General features: G+C 43.1%; 1 pseudogene; it reads left to right on the forward strand.

Annotated features, from left to right (window-relative positions):
* The first annotated feature begins 1,384 nt into the window (after nt 1–1,384).
* LOC118620776 overlaps nt 1,385–18,404 on the forward strand; it is a 175,159-nt pseudogene continuing 158,139 nt past the window's right edge.

Raw genomic sequence — 18,404 nt, forward strand, 5'->3', positions numbered from 1 at the left:
TCTGATTCGGAGGTGTTAACGGCTTAGTGGCTGATCCCACAGACGCAGCAGTTTGGAGGTCTCATAACGGAGACAGATAGTATTACTTATCTTGTGAAAATTGCTGATCGATCTCCTCTTTAAAAATTGAACAAACCTGCATGGATATATTCAGAGTAAGTAGCACAGTGGAGACTGTGTTCCTCGCTCACCTGGAAATTGGTTCGGATTATGACCCTGTGACAGGACAGCAGGAGAGCCCTTGTTTTAAATAAACCCACTGTGGAAACAAACGAAGATCAACCAAATGAGAGCCGCAAAGTCTGTTTATTCAGAGCTTGCTACACAAGGGAGTTCACCGCCATCACTTGCATTTTGGCAGACTCAAAGGCAATCAGAAAAGGGGAAATCTTCACAGTGGAGTAAAGGGTCAGGGGAGGCTTCAGGTGTGCCCTACTGGAGACGTAGGCATGAGGAGCTGTAGGCTGGCAACCGGAAGGAGGGCAGCCCATATGCTTAATTAGAAGCACATGTTTGGTGCTGTCTGGTCCGAAGCTGGAAGCCAGGACAAAAATTAGGGAAGCTGCCAGTTATTAATCAAGTCCTGGCCATCTTGAGCCCATTGTTACAGGTTGGCTTCCTGGGTTGTTATTAGATAGTGGTCTGGCCTCCTGGCCTTCTGCGCTGGTGACTGTGGATAATGAGTGGGCTAGCTGGAGCTGCGGATCAGGGCTCTGCTTTTACACATGGTCTGGCCCTTGTCCGTGTGTATACTCAGTCTCTCATCATCAAACTGAGTTCACATGTGCTCAGCTGTCTCTCTGAGGAGCACCTGCATCCAGGATTGATTTGTCCTTCAGCCTTGCAGATGGCCGGGAGCAGGTTCTATGACAGCCAGTCCCACGAAGGAGCCTCTGCTGGCGTGGGGTGTAGTTGGAAGGCAGGGGCATCGCCATCCGTGAGCAGGGCCGTGCCTTGCACTGTGTCCCATCCGAAGCATCTCAGATAGAAAGGGCCCTGCGTTGCCTGCACAGAGCTGCAGCACGCTGCGAATCCTTACTGCACGCATCGGATAAACGATTTAAATGTTTTCTCACGTATCCCTCACAACTGAACTATGGGGTAGGTAGATACTATTCTTATCATCAATTTATAGGTGGCGAAACTGAGGCTGGGACAGATTAAGTAATATGTCAGTGGTCACGTGGCTAGGAAATGGTGGGGCTGGAGTTTGAACCCAAGTGACTTTCTTTAGTCCACGCTGAGCCATATGCCACTGTGGGAGCGAGAGTGGGCGCAACGCCTCTTTTTCTGTGTTGAAAGAAAGAGAAGCAGCTGATCAAATGTGTGTGAGCACATAAGGAAGATGCGGCCCTTCTGCGGTCTCTTGGGTGGGCTGGTGACAATGACGGCCAGTCAGTCAGGCTCCAAGAGCTTCCTGCGGGGCCAGCACTCCGAGGACGCAGAGGTACGAGCAAGGACTCTTGCCTTCAAAGGGTTTATTTTCTGATGGGAGCCCAAACTTTCAAGAAAACCATTCTTGAAGAATTAAATGCTGTCCCTTGTGTATATACTGATTAAAACACGGACTCGAGAAATGAGAAGTAGATAAGGGCAGGAAGGAGAGAGGAGTTCGTGAGAAGTCTGAGAGCTAACGGGCCGGCTGGGGCCGGAGGACACTCCAGGAAGGGCGCAGCGTGGGCAGGGTCCGTGACTACCCTGAGTGGTGACTGGCGTGGACAGCAATGGGCAGTGCCTTTGTGCAGCAGAAGCCCGGCTAAGAATGATTACGTTGAGGACCTTGAAAGCCAAACAAAGGAAACGGAAATTCATAATATGATGAGATAGTGAGCAAATACACATTCTCTAAATATAAAATGATATGGTAAAAGCCATGGCTCAAGAGCATCAATAATCTTTCAGTGGTGTGTGCCATGTAATAGATCAGGGAAACATGAAACCGCAAGCCCACCTAGGAAGCTGGGAGTAACGGGACTGTGCCCCACAGTCTCGGGAGGAGGGCTCAGTGCTGCCGCCCAGCGTTCTGGCAGGCACTTGCCTTGTTGGCCATTGTCGCCGCTGAAGAGAGCCACCAGCACAAGGTGGCACCCCCTCTGAGCAGATGCATCCAGTGATTGATAGGGTGAACTAAAGACCCATCGCATGTGCCCCCAACTAGTGACAGCTTTGAGGGGTCCACCCCACTTGCAGAACTCCCTGGAGGCTGGCTGAGCTTCCATGGAGACCGCACCGTAGCTTAGCTTCTGGTCCTATGGATCCGGATCCGCTTCCTTCTCCTCCCTCCCTCCCTCCCGCGGGTGCTGATCGAAGTGAAACCCCGAGAAGCTTCCCACATGCTAATTTCTGTCTCAGGGGCTGCTTCCTGGGGAGCCCAACCTGTTACAGCGTGGCCACGCCATGAATAGAAACTAGAGAATGGACAAGTACGCTATTCCAGGAGCAGAACACACACTGATGGGCAAACTCCTTCTTAAGAAGCAGCCTCAGTGATGGGCCAGACACATCCAGAGCACAGTCACTCTGGGTCAGTAACTGTAACTTCTTTTTTCAGGAGAAGAAAAAAAAGTGGCTTTAATTTTTGTTTTGTTTTGGGTTTTTTTGCTTGTTTTAATGAAACAAAGAATAGATAACTAATCATGTAGATCCCATAATACCTGGTTCATACTTGTACAAATAGTAGTTTATATGGAAATAAGCTCTTCTCTGTCAAGGTTGGAACTATCCAGCATGTATAATTATTTGATGTTTAAAGTATATTTTAAGAGTCAATTAGAGAAAAATAAAGGTTAGACTGTTATCATAGTGAGCCATAGTGTTTGACTAACTCAGAACCCACTTCAAACATTTTAGAGAAAATAAAAATCATGTTTTAGAAAATTATTGAGGGATATGAGAGTGTGTGACATAGTATATGAAAATAAAGATTAAAAGGATGTTTAGTATGAGTCCACCTTAGAAACAAATACATACATATATATTTTTTTTCACTTATATGTGACTGAGGACAGATAATGTTTATCAGTATGTCAACAACGATTGTCTCTGAATGGCAGGATTGTGGCTAACTTTTCTTTTCTACATTTTTTCCAATATTCAGGAATCAGCATGTATGATTCTATCAGCATGTCCATTCTCTAGTTTCTATCAGAGATAAGTCTTAACAGTGGTTAAATTTTAGATTTAGTATATGCATTTAGGACACAGTGTCAATATAGAAGTTAAGAGATTCACCATAGTTTAATGCTCTAGACTTCTACCAAAACATAGTTTTATTGCAGAAGTACTTACCATTATAATTATTTAAAAACTGTGGTCTTTGAGTTTTATTACCTTCCTAGAAATTTAATGGGGTTTCCCCCGTTTTCCTTCTGATCAAAAAAAAAGAGAAACTTTTCTACTGCTTTCCTGAAAATTGTAGTTGCAGAATTTTTTTAAAAAGCATATTTCAATTTTTTAGAAAATTGGGCCTTTTGTCAAATTTATTTGAAGTGACCAAACTTCTAAGGTTTTTCTTTTTTTTTTTCCTGAAACTGCAGTGAACCCTTCTGTGAACAACATGGACAACAACTGGGCCTTTCTCCTTGAGTGTAAAGCTTAGAAATGTTGTTCTGTCTCCTTACCAGCCACGGTTTTCTGTCCCGTCCCAGTGGCTGGGAGACTTCGCAGTCAACCTTCCTGTCTCTTGTCTCCACTCTTCGAAATGGAAAAACCTTAGCTGGACGGGCCAGCCGAGTGCTAAACACCTACTCGCTGTTCTGAAGATAGAATCAAAAAGAGCAGAGGCGCCCTGGCCGGTTTGGCTCAGCGGTTAGAGCGTCGGTTTGCGGTCGAGAGACCCCGGTTCAGTTCCCGCTAAGGGCACGTACCTCGGTTGCAGTTTGTCCCCGGCCCTGGTTGGGTTGTGCGGGTGGCAGCCACTCGATGTGTCCCTTTTATGTCGATGTTTCTCTCTCTCTCTCTCCCTCCCACTCTATCTGAACAAAATATGGAAAAATGTCACCGTGTGAAGATTAAAAAAAAAAAAAGAGCAGAGGCGCCAAAACATTTGAAAATGGACATAACAAAAATGTCTGTTTACTTTACTTTTTACTTTAATCATCTTAATTACTTTCTTCTACTATAAAATCAATACATGTGGGGGGACTTTGGGATTTATTTTTTCAAAATTGACAATAAGGCAAAGATTGTAGTATCCTACTTTTTAAATTCATTGCCAGGCTGGTTGGCTCAGCGGTTGAGCGTCGACCCTGCACCAAGAGGTCACCGGTTCAGTTCCCGGTCAGGGCACAGGCCCAGGTTGTGGGCCCGATCCCCAGTGGGGGGCACGCAGGAGGCGGCCAGTCGATGTTCTCTCTCATCCATGTTTTTATTTCTCCCTCTCCTTTCTTCGCTCTCTAAAATCAATAAAGAAAAATTTTTTTAATTCATAACCTTTAACTTTTGTAGTATGAATTATTAATAAAGACAAACCTGATGCGATTCTCTTGCCAGCATTTTATAATCAAAGTGTGATAATAACCTCTTCAAAATGACCCTTGATAACTTGCAGCAGTTTCAGGGTGACGGCTCGTTGCCGAAGGAACCAGATTGCCTATTTTAAATGCCACTGTCATTAAAAACCCACTGTTTTTTATATTTAAATGTTCCTTTTACATAGTTAATACTCACAGAATTGACACAATTTTTTGTCGGGATTTTATAACATAAGTATGTGGTACATGCTCCCATTACTAACATAGTCCTTTTTTTTTTTTCCATTTAATTTTTGTGTTTAACAAAGCAATGCATGTAGACAGTTTAAATAGATCAGTATTTTAAGTGACGTAAAGAAAAACAAGTGTTCCCCACCCTCGTTCCTCTTCACCATCCCAGCTCCTTTAGGTATTTACCCCCATAAAAATACATAACATCATTAACTGGGTATCTCTTTATTTTCTAATTACAGAAATTATTTATTGACTTCCTTTTACCCAATCGGAGCCTTCTAGCCCCAGTCACACACACACACTTCTAATGAATGAAGTTTAAATTACAGTTTTTATTTATGTCAATTTTATTGGTACATGGTAATAATCACCTAAGTGCTACTTACAGCTGAGCCACCTGCTTAATATCATTACCTGTCTTGTTCAGTGTTGTGTTTTCTCTGAACTTAATCATCGCTTTGGTCTCTCGATTCTTGACTTTCTTGTTTCTTTGCTTAGTGCTCTTTGTACTCACCACTCATTCGGCTCTAACTTTTCCAAAAGAACTATGAAAAGTCTGATGTTGTCAAGCCAGTAGATTATAGCAGAACTTCCCTTTTGTTTGGGTAGCTTTGCTCCTCGACCTCTTGCTCTTCTAATTCACAGTGTTTGTTCTGGAAGTTACCACCACTGTCCTCTGGGAACGCCCTTCATTCTCTTCTGGTTAGATTTCCTGTTTCCCAGATCCCATCTTTTGTTTGTTTGTTGTTAATTTATCTTTATTGTTGAAAGTGTTACAGATGTTGCTTCTTTTATCCCCTCATTTACCCCTTCTTCTCCCCTCCTCCACCCCCCAAGCCCTCAGCCCCCCACCCTCCCATAGAACTTCATGGCACTACTGTCTGTGTCCACTGGTTGTGCATAAATGCATATAAGTTCCCTGGTTTATCTCTCCCACCCCACCCCCTCCTCTCTGGGGTTCCTCAGTCCATTCCCTGCTTCCATGTCTCTGGATCTATTCTGTTCATCAGTTTATTTTGTTCCTCAGATTCCACATAGAATTTCAAGGCCATGACGATACCCAGTTTCTTGTATGTGATAGTTTTTTTTCACCTTTCTCTCAAAAGTTTTAGGAAGTTCTCGGTGACCTTAAATTTTTACAATAATATGCTTTGGTATAAATCTTTGGTGTTCATTGTTCTGGACACATTGTGGGCCCTTTTGATATGTAAGTTTCTCTTCTTTGTAAATTTTTGAACGTTTTTAGAAAATATTTATTATTATAAATTGGTTAAATTCAATATTTTTCATTGTTGAAAGTATTAGAGATGGCCTCCTTCACACACACCCCCCTTGGCCCCTCCTCCCTGCTCCCATCCCCCCCTGCTTTCCCCAACCTAATGGCTGTGTCCATTGGTCACCATATATGCATGTACGTTCTTCCCACCCCTCCTACCCCCATCCCTCTGAGGTTTGTCAGTCTGTTCCCTACTTCCATGACTCTGAATCTATTTTGATTATTGACAGCTTATTTTGTTCATGGTGTTCCATAAATAAGTGAGATCATGTGGTACTTGCATTTCTCTGATTGGCTTACTTTACTCAGCATAATACTCTCCAGGTTCCTCTATGTTGTCTCAAAGGATAAGAGATCTTTTTTATAACTGCATAGTATTCCATTGCATATATGTAGCACAGCTTTTTATCCACTCATCTATTGATGGATACTTGGGTCTTTTCCAGATCTTAGCAATTGTAAATAGTGCTGCTATGGGCATAGGGGTACATATATTCTTTCTGATTGGTGTTTTAGGCTTCTTAGGATATATTCCTAGAAGTGGAATTACTGGGTCAAATAGCAATTCCATTTTTAATTTTTTGAGGAGGAAATTTTATATATTATTAATTGGGTAAATTTCTCCTTTCTCCTCTGTTTGGTAGTTAGATATGGTATTATATTTAATATATCTAATATATTTCAGTTTTCTTGCCTCTCATCCCCTGCTTTCCATCTCTTTGGCTTTTTTGTTTGTTTGTTTTATTATCTGAAAGATATACTAAACTTTATCTTCCATCTTCTCTATTGTAGTTTTTTAAAAACGTATTAATACTGCTTTAATTTCCTTTTGGATTTCTAAGAGCTTTCTTTTTCTCTAAATCCCCCTTTTCTGTTTCTTTCCCTCTACTTTGTTTTCTTTTTCCCAATGGATTTCTTCTCCTAACTTCAGAAGGACATTAACGATAGTCATTCCGGAATATTTTCTGCTCCCTGAATTAATCTGTTTTCTTGGAGTTTTATCCTTCATGTGTTGGGGTTTTCTCAGTCCATGATTCTTCTTAGCTCATTCATACCTAAGAACAAAGTGAGAAATTCTGATCACAACCTCTTTGTGATATCTTTCATGATGTATGAAGCTTGTGTCAGGGGACCTAGAAAATGGCTTTGACGAACCTCACATATTAATCGGATTCTCCCCTTGTTTTCTTTGCTGACCAGCTCCCCCAGAAAAGAGTCACCTAGCCTCTCCTGCTTAGAGGCCAGAAGGCTGGACACGAGTATCCTGAAGAGCAAAGGGGGCCCGGCGGGGAGCGGGTGGGACACACTCCCCCCTCCCTCCCAGGTTGCACCTGCGTCTTCAGCTGGAGCCTCGGTGACTCATCCTCTCTGGAGAATAACCAGCTTCTGCTGGGAGGTGAAGGGGGCCGCCTGGTCCACAAGCTAGAGGGGGAGGTCTGGGGCCTGACTGCACCTCATACAACTCATCCCTCAGTTTCAGCTCCAGGTCCTCTAGCAGGTGCTGTTTCCTCCAGTTGCTGAGACTCCCCGGGGTTCTGTGGCACAAAACTGGCACGTGGTTTCTTGTTGGCACGTGGCTTCTTGTTGGCATACGGTTTCTTGTCGGTACTCTGCTGATACCCCCGAGTTTGGGTTTCTTCTCTCTGCCAATGCTGTTACCACCTGCCATCAGCTGTCCGTGTTCACCTGTCTTCCACTATTCATGGCCATAAGTTTAAACATCTCTTGTCTACGCTCTCGATCTTTCCTAGCCCTTGTGTATGGATAGCATTTTCACTGTCACCTTTATTACTTTCTTAGAGATATTTAGGCAGGGAGCAAAGACAAGCATGGTGGCTACCCTAGCATGACTTAACTAAAAGCTTCTCCCTCTCTTGAATGTATACCGCTTGTTTTCGACACCAGAATATCCTTGAATGGTGTTCCGGGGGGTGTTCCATGGAACCAAGGCTTCCGTGGTCAAGAACAGTGGACACCATTCATCTGGCTCTTGTTCCTAGTTCTTGTTGTCACATTTTGAATAGTATGCTCTCGGTTCTGATTTGATTTCTATTTATGTTTATTATGTATCCCCAGCTGTATTGTAAGACCCCCTGAAGTAACAAACCATGCTTCCTTGTATAATAGAGCATGTTTATTGTAGTATATAATAACATCTCTTTAGACGTCTACAGCCCCTGATTGGAAAGTAAGCCCCTTGGGCAAGGACTGTGTCGCACTCATCTCTGAATCCCCAGCCCTTGGCAGAGTTACTGGAATTTCATAGGGATCAATAAATGTCTACTGATGAGTGAGAGGGTGAGCACGTGCTTTGTAATACTTTCCATAATCCCCTTTTTACTGCATATCTAGGGAGAGTCGCTGACAACGCTGTAGAAGCCTGTATCTTTCGGCTGAAATCTTTATGTGCTCTTAAATAAAAAGTCATCATGCCGGGAGTTCTTCACATACAGTAGGATGGGGCGGGGCAGTGATGTGGGGAAGCACATATATCCTCCCTGTCCCTCCTCAGCCCATGCACATGCCTGCCCCCCAGAGCACTGCCTGGCCACCCCGTCCACAGCGGGCGCGTCTCCTGCTCTCAAGGGGCGGCGGTGCATCCCCGCTGGTCCCGAGCAGACCTCAGATTTTACTTTCCCAGAGAAGTCGTTTCACAAATAGGGACTGAAGTATAGTAGAAATGGTGCTGTTGATAAAATATTCCCTGTTCAATGTGGGTTAAACTGATTTTAAGGGATAGCCTCGGAAACATTATTATTTTTTTAAAAGTTATTTCCGCGGAAAGATTCATTTTGGGTTCCAGACACACACAGACGCCTGTGGAACACGGCTCGCTCGTGTGTGGGGGACTGATCGTATTGTATTTGTAGCCCATTCGGGGCAGCGAGAACAGAAGGAAAATCGAATTATCAGCAAGATAATACCACTACTGGGAACAGCAAACCTAACGCTAGGAAATAGCCTGGAATGTGGAAGACCACATCGGAATAAAAATGAACATATTTTACACAGTCTGCTGTGTTTGTGGGCTGGCTCGGTGCTACAAGAAAGAATGTCTTGGATCTAATGAAATTACGTTTGATTCTGTCTTAGGTCCTGAGGTAAAGTCAGTATTAAGGTAACCCCTAAAAACAAGAGGTGCTATAGACCCATGAACTATGAAGTGACGAATGTGCAGGCCACTCAGAGGTCCATATCATAACTTAGTTCTGAGTCCAGAAATATGATGGTCACTGTGCCATATGCCATCTTTGCAGTGGTCGGAATAACTATTCAATACTTCCTTAACAATAAATCTTTTAGTCTTATGAATGGACTGGGATTGACTTGGTGATGAAAGAAAGAGAGTTTAAGGTACTCTCTGCATTTGGTTTCATTTCTTTTTTACTTATATAATATTAATATGATCATATCAATAGTCAATTCAATGTTTCAGAGCAAATTGGAGAATTTGGGACATTCAGAATTTTGTGGTAAGACTAATGCAACACCAGGGGGCGCAATGGAGCTATTGCTCGTCACACCAGCAAGAGCATTGTTGGTTTTCTGAAAAATTGCCTAGAAAAATCAGTGAGTGGCAGGAGAAGGAGAAAAACCAGATAAGGGGATGCTGCATAAGAATAAAGTCAAAAGAGAGACTAATTTTTTTCTAAAATTCAAATAATGCTACCAAAGACTCTACACGTCCAGTTATTTATCATTTGGATGGCCTGGCTACTTTTCACTTCATAAGTCCTAATATATATTCTAAATGTATATTATTTATTTTGCTCATGCCCTTAAAATTCCATTTTAGGTTATTTTAATATTAATAATAATGGACGGGTTTATTTGAAACACACACATTTAGTTATTCAGGGAACATCTATTGGTTGAGTATTTTATTTGGGCCACGCACTGTCTGTGTCGGGTGCAAACATTAGGTTAAGTATTGGGTTTAATAATACCATTTCATAATCTGTTACTGCGGAGCTACAAAAAATTAAGCGACCTATCCAAATTAAGTATCTCTATAATTTATTTCATTGAATATATTGTTTCTTAACTAGGCCTAATATATGAGTTCTTATATTTTTGTATTGTATCTGCATTTTTAGTTGAAGGAAATTTTATGTTCTTTCACTTTTTATAGGGAAGCCAAAGTACAAATATGCTCAGCAGTTTATTGCTTTGACATTTTCAAGTCAAGTAAATTTGGTTAATTTTATTTAATACATGAAGAGGAAAAAGTGAAAGGCTAAGTTACTAATCAAATATGTCCTATAAAGTAAATGATAGATTTAAACTGTCCTCAACTCAGCACCCCGTGGAATCAGGACACTAGAAGTGGTTTGTAGATGGTGATAACTATCATAATGGATTTTTTTCTTGGCAGCTCCAAGAACATATTACTTACCACAGCGGTTGGGTAGTGTTAGTAAAGGGAAAAAAATTAAAGAATATCCTTAAAAAGCCAATCTCATCAGAGCTAATATCTTCAAGTATTAAGTAGGAAAAGTTGAGCCAGAAATTTCTCATCTTCTAAGACGAGACAGGGGCTGAGTCAGCTCCCAGCTCTGATCTTCACAGGACCTCATATGTGACCTTAACTTCTCCGGATCTGTGTCTTCTTTCTGAAAATGAGGACAGTAATCTGCTCTGCCCCAGAGGTAAAAGTCAATTAAAAGGTGAGATTACCCATGTGTAAGCATTTTGTAAGGCAGGAGGATATTTTTTCTCTTCTCATTGTTATTATTCCCCTGACTCATTTCCTGTTGTGGCCCTGCAGGCAGGTGGCACCGTGGAAGTCTAACTGTGACCTCCCAGGGAAGCTGGCACTGGCTTGGTGTCTGTTGGCGCTGCCGGGTAGCTTTGCTCATGTCCTCTGTGGAAGGACAGACGTGGGTCAGACAGATGCCAGGCTGTGGGCACAATAGTCTCTGGGGGTTGCTTTTTCTCTGCCCCTCGTTGGTCCCACCTGTTCTAGAACTGAGTCACCTCTGATCATTCTCACAGGCTCAGGAAACAGGAAGGGACAGGCTACTCCGGCGTGTCCACCCCCTCGCGCTGCCTCCTTCAGACCTTCACACTCCACCCAGAGCTTTGAGCGTCGCCTTGAATGGAGGCCGACCAGAGAGAACCAGACGGAGGAGGCTGCGGGAGGTGCGTGGAGGCCCCCAGGCAGCCCGTGTCCATCAGAACCGACCAGCTCTCTGGGCTGCGTCCTTCACCTGATGAGCTCCCAAGAAGGCTTTTGCTCAGAAGTTAAACGTAGTAATTATTTTTTATCTTCGAAGGGAAAAAGGCCATAAGGAGCACATGCTCACTCACCCACATTATAGCTTTTGCTCCCTGATCACAACAATAGATTTGGGCTGGTTTCCTGTTCCCAGGCAGTGACGGGGAAGAGAGAGCCATTAACGAGGTGCCCTAGGTGACCTTCAGCTAAATTATTGTTCCTTCCCCTGCTGCCTTTCTTTCAATATAAGAGGAGTAGAGTAGCTCTCCGTTTAGAGAGACAGAGAGACAGAGAGAAAGAGGGAGAGAGAAGGAAAGGAAGCAGGTGCGTGGCCAGGGCTGTCTAGCAAAGAGGTCTAATTAACGTTGACAACAGCATTCTCAGTCTTACAACCACTTTGGCTGCCCACCCCCTTGTGTCAGCAATAGGAAAACAACTTATTAGAGCTGCTCGTGTCAGAGATACAGTCAATAAATATTTGTTGGGCTATAAATATTGAGTATGGCTTGGGAAGTTTTTACTTTTTTTCTAATTAAAATATTAAAGGCAAAGATGGAGACTGATCAGCTTTGGCAGTAGCTTTGCCCTGTGTAAATAAAGGCGCGGTCAGCGAAGTCCACCCAGCACACTTTCAAAGACGTGGTTTTGATTCTCGCGACGTCAGAGATGTCCTGTCCAAAGAAAAGGAGTAAATCAGAAATGCTGAGAGCTCAGCTCAATGTCATCCCAAATAAATATCTCTCCGGCTGTGCAAATGAGGACCAGTAAGTACAATTTGAAAGTTGGGTAAAAGTACATAACTTTCCAACAATTGGTATTAAAAATAAAGCTACTGACAACTAGCGCCATTTGGAGAGATTGGATGTTCTCTTGTTATAACTTTGGGAGTGTTTTATGTCACTTGGGGAAACCTTAGAGGTGGCTTTCAGCCGTGCTGTGTAAGATGAATTTCTCCTGACAGCCCAGCCCATTGTTATTACAGACGAGTTCCGCACGAGTAGTCAAGGAGGTAATACACTCGGCGCTAATGGGCGCTGGGGCAGCTTACGTTAACATAAAATCAGCTAGGTAAGGGGGGGACTGGCCACAGTTCATCTCCAGCAGAGCCCAAATAAAGGTAAAAAACATAAGCATAAATAAGGGCAGTGTCTGGTTAGTTTCAAGGGAGACAAGTTGAAAAATATTTTTTGTTAAATTCTGTTCACTGTAATATGGAAAATGCCCTTATTGTTAAGTTCTCGATGTTCTTGATGAATGGTAACAGATCATGATGCTCTCTGCATGCAATGGTCATCTCTGCGGACTTTCTACACTTACTGCTAAAGGCTAAAATCCAGTCTAGAGAAAAAAGAAATCTGTATTGTACACATTCTTATTAATGCATTCAGCCAAAGGAATGGACTTTGTTTTTACACATCAGATACATATAAATTAACATGTATATAAAATTTCTATGTGCGAAACAGAGCATGGCTAACACCGAGGAGGACGTCTGGGAGTCCTTCCCCGTTCTCGTCCCTGCACCCCAGCTCATTGCCATCCTGATGTTTCCAGTATGTGGCTGTTTCCCAAAACTCTATCCACTTTGTCATGTATTTGACCATTTCCTCTACGGTTTTCCATATATGCATCCCTAAACAATGTTTGTGTTGTTTGGTTTCATACTTTATAAAACATGCCATATAGTATATATTATTTTGTTACTTTTTCATTTAGTTGTTATTTTTATTCAAGTTACACGAACATATAAAGAGGTAAATAATATGCAATTGTTGATATTTTTAAAAATCAGTTTCCTCCTCAATACCCACTCCCAATGTCCTTCTTCCTAGAGGCAATTGCTTTCAACTTTTTCAATGGATTTTTAAGTATTTACCTTTATATCTTAAAATGATATGCTTATATTGTTACTAATTGGTTTTTTTTTTTTCAATTTTATAAAATACCCTATTCCTCCCACTTTGGCATATGAGAACACACCTCCTTGATATACATCTCATTCCACATACACTCCCACATCCTCCCAGTAGACTTACATCATACATCTAATTAGATAATTAGAGTTTATGTAATTATAACTGTGTGAACACTATTTGTGGTTTAGCTGTGTGATACACTATGATTACTTTTTATTTTCTGCACACGGTTGGGTTTTCCCTAGAATTAATAATTAACTTTTTTTTTTTTATTATTCATTTAGTTGTCCATGTGCCCATCATGAATTCAACTCCCAAATTTCTCCCAGTTGTGTGAATATCCTTTCAAAGGTTTAGGCACATTAAAGAGTCTATTCATTTCACCTTCTTAAAGAAATCTTTTGACCTGTTCCAATCTGGATGGTCAGTAGCTGTCATTAGGGACTCCGTTCTAGGGACTGTCGTTCTAGGGAGCCACTTCTGGTACTCCGGTGTCTGGCTGGCTGTGGGTCTCCTGTGTCCTGGGTTCCAGGGCTTCCTTTCTCTTGTTTTACACCCTGGATTTGCTGGAGTGCATGTGCCAGTAGCTTTCTTAGAAAGGATGCATGGATGATAAATTTTTGATACATAAATGTCTAAAAGTGTCTTTATTGACTGGTTATAGATTCTAGGTCAGAAATCATCTTCCTTTGGAATTTTGAAAACATCCAATTCCACTTTTGCTATTGAAAAGTCCAAAGCCTGTCTGTGTCTTGATTCTTTGTATGAAAGCTGTATTTTTCTCTCTGCAACATTGTAAGATCTCTTTGTTGCAAATGGGTCTGCAATTTTATGACAGTGTGTCATTTTAAGATGGGAAGGCTGTTTTCCTCCATTCTGCTGGGTACTCAAAGAGCCTTTTAATCATGTTGTTCAGCTCTGAAGAATTTTTCTTCAACTATTTCATTAACCGTTTTCTTCTGTCCCATTTTTCTAATACCTTTGTATGGGGTAATTATTACTCAGATATTAGATTTCCTAGTCTAATCATTTTATTTTCCTGTTTTTTTCTCCTTTCCTATTTTCCATCTCTCTGTCATTTTCTCTATTTTCTGGGAAAGTTCTTCAACTTTATTTTCCATTTTCTTATCTATCCCTCAATTGAGGTGTTTTGTTTTTTTTTTAATTTTTCTGCCATCAAGCTATGACTTTCCCTATGAGCTACTTTTGTCTTAGAATCGTTCTTTTTTGTAGCATCCTATTCTTATCTAATAGATGCAGTTCTTTACAACCTGAGAATTTGAAAATTTTCTTTCTCTGACATATTCTCTGCATGCTCCAAATTGTTTCACGCTCCGTTTCTTTTGTGGGTTTCTTTTTTTTTTTTTTTTTTACATTGATCTTTGTCTTTCACATTTAATGCTCTGCTCAAAGCCTGGATATCCTTTTGGGCCTATTCATGTTTCAGAGTGGTGTGCTCAATGTCATATTGGAATTCTAGTGTGTGTATTCAGAAACATCTTCCCAAGTTCATGGTTTGTCTTTTCCCTTTCTTTCTGTTACCACTCCACAAACAGACATTCTCACGTTTCAGACAACACAGTTCAGGTTTTTTTCCTTTAGGTTTTCATTAATAAACTTCTCTTAACCTTGAGGTCATAAAGATATTTTCCTATGCATCCTTTCAAAAGTCTCATACGAATAGTTCTGCTTTTCATATTTAAGTCTTCAGTACATCTGGAATTAAACGCTGTATATGGTGAGAGAGAGGGGCATCCAATTTCCTTTTCCCATACGGACAGTCAGCTGCTCCAGCACCGTGTACTGAAAAGTCCATTCTTTCCTCACTGATAACATTGGCCGAAATGTCGCAACTCGAGCTTGTAGCTGTGTCTACATCTGGGCTCTCTATTCTGTGCCATTGTTCTAATTGTCAATACTGTATAGTTTTATTGTAAGACTTGATAGAACTAGCTCCCTGCCTTATTTCTTACCTAGAAGAGCAATCTGAAAAAAAGAAAAAGGAAAACAACTCCTACTGTGAAAGAAACTGTAGGTTGGACTTCATTCACTCATTCATCAAAAGTGTATCAAGTACCTACCATGTTTTCGACAAGTTCCAGAGACTAAAAAATAAATGAGACGCAATCCCTGCCCCGACGGAGTGAGCAGCGGGGGCAGCAGGGAGATGGATGAAGAATTGCACGAATTACACTTTAATTCAGTCATGAGCAAGAATAAAAGATGCATAAGAAGCTGTGTGTACAGAGAGGCAGGCAGTTAAGAATGTCTCGACAGGTCTGACCAATAAATGGTAGAATCAGCTCGGTCAGAAAAGGTAAACCGGCATCTACAGGAGAGCAAGGGCAAGGATGGACGGGCCAGGCAAACTCGTGGAGGTATGCACGCGCGGGATCTGCTTCATAACACAGGGTCGAGCCAAGGAGCTCGGGTTAGAGAGGTTGTGGCCAGATGGAGAAACACATTGTCTGCCCAGCCAAGAGCTTTGGACTTTGCCCTGTAGTCAGAGGGAGACTCGGAGGACTTGAAGTAGCAAGGTAATATCACTTTAGTCCTGACCTTACCAGCATAAAAACCAGAGCTTAGTAGGGGCAGGGGGAGCCAATTCCTGTTCTCCTGTTTGGAGGCTGAAGTTCCTGTCGTACTGGCCATGGAAGGGATGCTCAGTTCTCAGCTTAGGCAGGAGTGCAGGGAGCGGAGAGAAGGCAACACCAGCTCCAGAAAAGAGAGAACGGGACGTGGGACAGCAGCCGTTGAGGCAAAGGACGCGTGAAGTAAGTGACAGCAAGTCCCTGTGCTGGAGGAATGCGACAGGTGTCTGGCAAAGGAGAGGGACAATCCAGGACTTACATTTGATCACATCAAGTTTAAGGGCCTCCAGGATCTATGGGTGGGGAGGTGGGGAAGCACTGGAGGCTCAGGTTTAGAGCTTAGGAGTTGTCACCCCTCAGAGCCCCAGACGGGTCCCGTGCCCTCTCATCCCTTCCCTTGCCATCCTGAATAACCGGGGTCCTCAAATAGACTAAATCCGTTTTCCTCATCCCACAGCTGATAAAGACAGATTTTCCAAATGAAAGTAGGGTTTGGGGGTATATTTATCTTCTGTGCATTTTCAGGCTTAAGACACAGATGGGACAATACCTTACTCTGCTTCTCATGGGGTGCCAGCTCAGTAGCTCTCCAGACATTTAATAATCATAATTTTTAAAAGGACTGCCACAGGAAGCAGTGTCCCTGATGGGGACACGCAGTTCCTCAGCTCTTACAGAGTCTCTGCCATAGAGACAGGGCAGGGGACGTCACTAAGTGTGCACCTGGACCCTAACCGCTACTGTTCTGCCAGCCTTTTACATTACTTTTGGGGGCTGAAAATTAGCCACAGAGAGAACATGTTGCAATGAGAAAGAGCCCTCAGGGTGCAGGAAGGGAACGGGGTTTGTTTATTTAAATCCTGGGCTTTAATAAAGTTGTCTGTCTTATCTTGGGATTAGCGTGTGACAATTGTGTTTCCAGAGCAATAAGAGCATAATTAAGAGTAAAAGGTTGATTTCTAGCTCCTTACAAAGCATGTAAATATACACTGTTTTCTTTATTTCATGAAACATCCAGGTCAATTTTCTAATGATTTAATCGTTAGGCGTTAAAATGTAAAAGTGCACTACATCCGATCGGAACTGATTGAACAGTCGCTGACCTTGGCTTAGATGCAGATGACGTGGGAGCATCTCTTCCGGCTGGGAGCTGAGCGATGCTGCTGCGTGGGTAAGACAGACTCGGAGTGGAACACGCGAGGTTGTCACTACAAATACAGCCGGTCTCCTTGCGGCAGACACAGGGCTCGCCCGCTGCCTTCTGATGCGGGAACCTAAGACGACCCGGTGCTGTTTGGCATGAGAAACCCATCAGCAGAACATGAAATTCCTTCTCCTGTTCCACCATTTACCCTGGAACATATTGGCTCAAATGAGATTTGACTTCTTCGCCGGGAGAGAAGAAACCAGAAAACACGAAGAGGTGTCTGTCAGCGGAACACGTTCCGCCCATCACACTGCACATCAGGCTTATTCGCAACCGAATCACCGAAGGACGAGTTGGTGTGTGAGGGGCCAAGAAGCCTCCTGCTTCAGACTCTCGGTGGATGCTCTTCCCTAAACAAGCCCTTGGCTCCGGTTCCGCTGTTGAGAAGCCCAAGAGTGCTCTGACACCAAACAGCACCCAATCATGTTTAAATTGGAAACCTTTGTGAGTTTGATAAGCGCTTGATCAGGAACAGCTGGCGTCTCATGACAGCCTGCCCTGGTGACTCCCGCAGATCCGTGCTCGGCTCCTGCGACAGGCTGCTCCCCCGCACTGCAGATGAGGTCTTCACCCAGGGCTCCTAGCCTGTGAGCCCCACTGTGGAGACCGAGGGCTCCGACCCACTGCACACGAGCATCTCAGGCCAGGGGCAGAGTCTTCCACACGTGGCCTCACCTGCTGTCCCACCTGTTCAGTTGTGTTGCCCACAATGCAGGTTAAAGGCCGAACCCCAGGACGTTAGAGTCTGACCTTATTTGGAAATAGAGTTGTTGTAGATGCAATGAGTTAAGTTGGGATGAAGTCATACTGGGGAAGGGAACGGGCCCCTATTGGAATATGACTGGTGTCAGCAATAGCAGAAGTTTGGGCACACAGGCAGGGAGCATGCATGTGAACACAGAGGCAGGGGTCAGAGAGCTGCAAGTCAAGGATGCCAAAGGTGGCCAGCAACCCCCGGGAAGCGAGGAGAGAGGGCTGGGACAGACTGTCCCTCACAGCCTCCAAAGGAACTGATCCCGCCGACCTTGAGCTCCGACCTCTAGCCTCCAGGACTGGGAGACAGTACAATTCTGCGTTGGAAGCCGTCCAGTTTATGGTACTTTGTTAAAACAGCCCCAGCAAATTGACACATAGCCCAGATCCTAGAAAAGAGGTTGGGGGAATGACAAGGTTATTATTATCCGTTCATAAGAGCAAAAATGACAGCTTTCTAACAGAGCAAAATTAATCATTTTTAGATTAGTTACTTTATAGCCTTCTGGTTCTTAAACTTGTCATTGCCATATGTGGTAATAGAAAGCGGAGGGAGAAAAGGTCTGATGGAAATGTGTTCTTAAATGAGTGATGTGTATTTCGCTGATGGATGGCTGATGGGTATATTTGAGAGAATGAGGCCCCGTTCTGGTGAAACAGGCTCAGAGCTGTACATAATGCAAACATATTGGTACCAAGAGCCCAATACATAAAGCTTCTGCTTTGACATTAAACTG

The sequence above is a fragment of the Molossus molossus genome, unplaced genomic scaffold, assembly GCF_014108415.1.
Source record: "Molossus molossus isolate mMolMol1 unplaced genomic scaffold, mMolMol1.p scaffold_m16_p_8, whole genome shotgun sequence".
Lineage (NCBI taxonomy): Eukaryota > Metazoa > Chordata > Mammalia > Chiroptera > Molossidae > Molossus > Molossus molossus.